Source organism: Pyxicephalus adspersus, chromosome 1 (assembly GCF_032062135.1).
Source record: "Pyxicephalus adspersus chromosome 1, UCB_Pads_2.0, whole genome shotgun sequence".
In the NCBI taxonomy this organism is placed as follows: Eukaryota; Metazoa; Chordata; class Amphibia; order Anura; family Pyxicephalidae; genus Pyxicephalus; species Pyxicephalus adspersus.
The window spans coordinates 127,101,014-127,106,013 of record NC_092858.1 but is presented as its reverse complement, the minus strand read 5'-3'; the positions used below and the strand labels follow the sequence as shown (position 1 = coordinate 127,106,013).

The 5,000-nt window shown below is 36.0% G+C and overlaps 1 protein-coding gene across 4 annotated transcripts in view; it reads left to right on the top strand.

The window, feature by feature from the left end:
• Positions 1 to 5,000, top strand: part of KDM6A (lysine demethylase 6A) — a 55,302-nt gene that overhangs the window by 36,382 nt on the left and 13,920 nt on the right. The gene's annotated exons all lie outside the window — the stretch shown is intronic.

The following is a 5,000-nucleotide window of genomic DNA, read 5'->3' as shown; positions in this document are numbered from 1 at the left end:
GGGACCTTCCTTTTGGTAGCATTAGCAAAATGTATGTTTTTTCCTGTTTTTAGGCAAATAATACATAGTTAATTGAAAAATAAATAAAAGAATAATCTATTTTTACACTGCAGAACAGAGTGCAAATGTCTCTTGTCAAAGAACACCAAATCTTCTACTATTCTGGTTATTGGTTATCACTAACATCAGGTGGTATGGAGCCAGTATTGGTGGTTTCTGAACTTTGGTTTAGAACGACAGCTGACATGACGGAGAAGCATGAATTTCAAGTGAGGACACAATTTTGAAAACTGAAGGCATCTGCATAATGTGGTAGGGAGAGTGTTAGAGGATGTAAACTTAAAAGTGCACAAAACAAAAAAAAATACACTTACCTGATCGGTCTAGAGGTGTCTTCCATCGGGTCAAGCGTCGTCCCGGTATCCGTCTCCAAGCCGGTGCTTTGGGAGCCGCCATCTTTGCTTTTTCCGGGTACTTCTTTCTACGTCACCCGTTGCAGGCGCGAGATCGGTTGTTGTAGTTTGGAAAAAAACAATTTTTTTTCCCATTTCATGAAAGGGCTCCTTCCGTCATTCCCCTGTGTTGTTTCCCTTGATATTTTATATTTTTGTGGGTTTTGTTTTTTTTAATTACTTTAATGCTCTGCTGAGGAGCCAGAAGGAGGAGTTCAAAATTCTTTACAGTCTGACCAGCGTGGTAGAAACGTATCTATCATGGTCACCATTTAGTTTCCTAAGCTATCAGAGATGAAGATTCTGGAAATTAGAAAAAACCCTTTCTCTTGTGTTATCTAAACTCTGGGCAAACCTAATACAGCGCTCCATACCTTCCTTCCTAATCTTTGTATTCCATCATACAGGAAACGAGAAGGTCTACAAATGTGCAAAAAGATTGGTTAGGCTGGAGTTCAGCTTTAAAATGGTACACAAATAGTCTTATTTAGGTAAGCAAACTGGTTTGAGATAGGTTTGCTATTAGTTATGTACATTTGAGTGCTGCTTAATTTCATCTGGCAGTTTAGATTTTAGTAACCTTCAGCTTCAAAAGGGGTACAAAAAGTCAGCCAGTGCTCCGCACCCTGTGTTATAGCCCTCCTGAAGGCTAAACTAAAGCATTGCAAATCTTTTCAAATGCCACTGTTTTATAGGCAAGCAGGAACATCGGAACAAATGTCCAAAGCCCAAACGTTTTTTTTTTTTTTACATTTTAAAGCGGACCTAAACTCAAAATGTTTACTTTACATAAAAGTGTAGACAACCCTTTTTTTTTTTTTAAATGTTTTTTTGCGCAGGAGTCCTTTCATCATTTGGGGTAAAAATGCCATTTTCACACATGCACAAGTGAGATCGGCAGTCTTTTTTCCCCAATCTACGTCACCCGATCTCACACCTGTGCAGAAAAGAAAAGATGTTGCAGCTTCCTCTGCGCCGGGCCGAAGACGGACACCATGAGACGCGGGATTCAAGCAAAGAAACCTCCAGATGGACAGACGGTTCTGCAGGATTAAAAATTTTTTATTTTGGGGTTAGTTCTGCTTTAAGTATAGTTAAAAGGGGTTTTAAATTTTGTCATGTTTTAGTTGCCTTCTCTGTTCTGCAGACCTATCTATTTCCTGATACTTCCTGGTCTCCTTCCTGGTGGTACTGATCACCAGAACAATTAGGAGCCCATTATTTTTGAAATGGTACACTGACAGAAGTGAAAATGACAGCGGATTTAACCTCCTCCCAATTTTTTCCAAAACAGAAAAAAAAAATCACAACTTCCTAGACTTTCTAGAAATCTTAACTGCTGTGGGGCTTTTCCTTTGAAAAAAAATGCACATGGCCGTAATAAATCTTATGTATGCCTAAAGGCAAGTCATGTTCTAAAGTCATCATGGCACTGCTTTTGGGTAATAGGTAAAGGGTAAATTTCAACTTCTACTGCTGCCAGAATGTGAATTATGGCTTTCCAAGAGAACTTGTCACATTGGATTCTTTTCTGGTAATGAAAAAATAAAAAAGCATTAAATTATTTTACAATTGATAAAAGGAAAAACAACTTTAAAGCTCCCTCACACATCCTCATTATGAACCCAAATGCTGATGGATGCATGCATATACAACTACCGTGTAACTTTATAGACAGTATTTTGGTAACTAATGAGTTGTAATTGTTTACATGTTGACAGTTTTGGGTATCGTACTTTTAGGCCTCAACATATTTGGTCTGTCCTAACTTGTAGAGAACATATAATGGTGGTGGTGTTGACGGCTTAAGAGTTAAATTATTAATACTAATTAATTCTGCTAGTAAATAACTCAGAAAGAAGAAAATGAAAAATTACCTTTTTATACTCATTGGAAATTTTATACTTCATTGGAATTTTCTATGAATGTAGGTTTTAGAACAAGAAAATCAAATTTAAATAAATTAAACTAAAATTGTTTAACCTTCCTAGCGGTAACCCCGAGTGTGACTCGAGTTGGAAAAAAAATGCTGAAAGCGTTAACACTGAGTCACACTCGGGGTAGGTAAACCTATGGGAAGGTAATAGTAAAAACAGTGCTTACCTGATCTGCCGGTGTCCTGCGTCGTCCATCGCTGCGATCCCTGTCTTCTTTCTTCTTCCTCCGGCGTCTTCTGCACACGATGAGTCACTGAGGGAGTTCCCGGTGGCGTTGGTGCGTGTGTACGTTGCCGGCGGAAAATTCAAAATCCATTTGTATTGCATTCAATACAAAACAACTGTATTGAATGTAATAGGATGGATTTATATGTGTAAAAGCAGTACATTGTAATTAATATTTATATTTAAAATTTATTTTTACATGATTTTGTGTTTCATACTTTTTTTATACTCATACTAATAGATTATACTTTAAAATACATTTTCATGAAAAACAATGTACTGCTTTTAGACATATAAATCCAGACAGAAATGTACTGCTAGGGAGGTTAATTGTGTAATGTGTGTACTGTGTGTACAGTTAGATTTCAGATTTGTATACACTAATTCATATATGGAGCACATATCTGAACTCAGTTTGGCAATTTATCCTAAGTTGGAATGTTTTGGAATGACTTTTACCTGATTTTTCTTAAAGTGTCTGCCATTGCTGTTTTGAATTACATGACCATCAGCATGGTCACAGTTTTTTTTTTTTTTAAACCAGATAATAGAACAGACCCATTTGGACCAATAGTAACTGCTTTATGCAAGCATTTTTCCCCCACAAACCACCACAATAATTTATTGTGTGCTGTAGATATAGTAATTATAGCCGGGGTTCCCTCAAGACCTGAAAGTTATTTCAAAGGTCCCCTCATGTTTTAAAGGTTGTTTTGCACAGTATATTTAAAGAATATGTAAATGTTTCAAAACCAATTAAAAAGACATATGTTTAAAATGACCAATGATCACTCTTCTCTATTGAACAAATAAAAAAAACAGACAGACATTGCTTTTTTTGGTTGTTCAATGAAACAACTGCAGGTCAGTAGAACATTGACTAAATTGGTCACACATTGTGATCAATTGCTACATTAGTTTTATTTTTTTTTATTTAGAGAACCACAAGGTTTTGGCAAGGTGTGTCCGTTCGCAACAGATTTTGTACCATATCACTGACTTGGCTCTGCCAGGAGGTTAACAACCCAATATACATGCTAGAAATGGGCAGCAGTGGTGATAGGTGCCAGGAAAATGTTGTGTTCAAAGTAGTAGTGTGTGTATGTACTGGCTGGTATATGCAGGCATTTATAGATTATATTTATACCAATGGTAGGAGAGCTGGCAGGGAAAACAATGCATAAGGTAAGCACAGGAAGGTTGGAATGTAATAACAGCTCTGTGGAACAAACACTCCACCACCAGCACTGGATAGCATTGCAGTGCTTGACACAATGAGTTCTCAGTAGAATACATAAATGTACAGCTATGATGATGTTTACCAGATCCTTAAAGATCTTATATTGTTCTTAAACTTTGTGATTACCTTTTTATGGTGGATTGTAATGTGTTTTTACAATGAGACTGTTTTCCTAAAAATCTGATTTTTTAAAAATATCATTATATTAATAAGCCCTGTATAATGCATTTTATTGCCAGATTTAGGCCACTAAACAGCCCTTATGTTAATTAAGCTTCATAAATATGTAATAAGTGTTCATGCATACAATTGTGGAATAGGAAAATCCTGTTTTACTTTTCTATTTCTCTTAACACATAACTAAGCATTTGTGAACCAAGTGAACATGGTTTCAATGTCTTTCCTCCATTCACAAGCTAATATACATTTTACACCATGCGAGGTAATTAACTGTGTAAACAGCCTGTACACAATTAGTAAATTACCCCAAGTATATGGAGGATTGTGTTGTCAATAGGGAAGCTTGATCAAGTGAAAGTGATGTATGTGGTGTGTGTAAATCTCAGATCACAATTAAATGTGGTGATTTACACATTGTTTTCTACATTTTTATGCATTACCAAAGCTAATGCTTACATGTTTAATTACATTTTTCATTATTTTATTAGAAATGCCATTTGTAAAACTGGACATAATTCCATAGGATAAACTGAGCAGTGCCACCTGGTGGCCTTATGTATTAATATATACTGATCTCTTTTCTCTAATGATAAACTAGCGTTCTTTGAGGTTGCGTGTGATTATAAAACTGGAAGTATACTTGATAATTTACAGGAATATTTCAGCTAAAAACATTTTATTTAATTATGAAAAGTTAAATTGCCTAGGTATTTCTATTGTTCCTAATGGCTTCATTGCTGGATTTGAGTTTCTTGCATTATGTGAATCAATTGTGGCAACAGAAATTACAAGCAATGGTGGGGAGATTTAATCTTTGAGGTCCCCAAGCGATTCAGAAACTAAACAATGAACATGGCATTTTCCTTAACTGCATAAGACCTTGCCTCCAATATTGTTGAAAAAGCTCATGCATTATGTCTCTCATCATCTCGCTCTCTCTCTCTCATCATCTCGCTCTCTCTCATC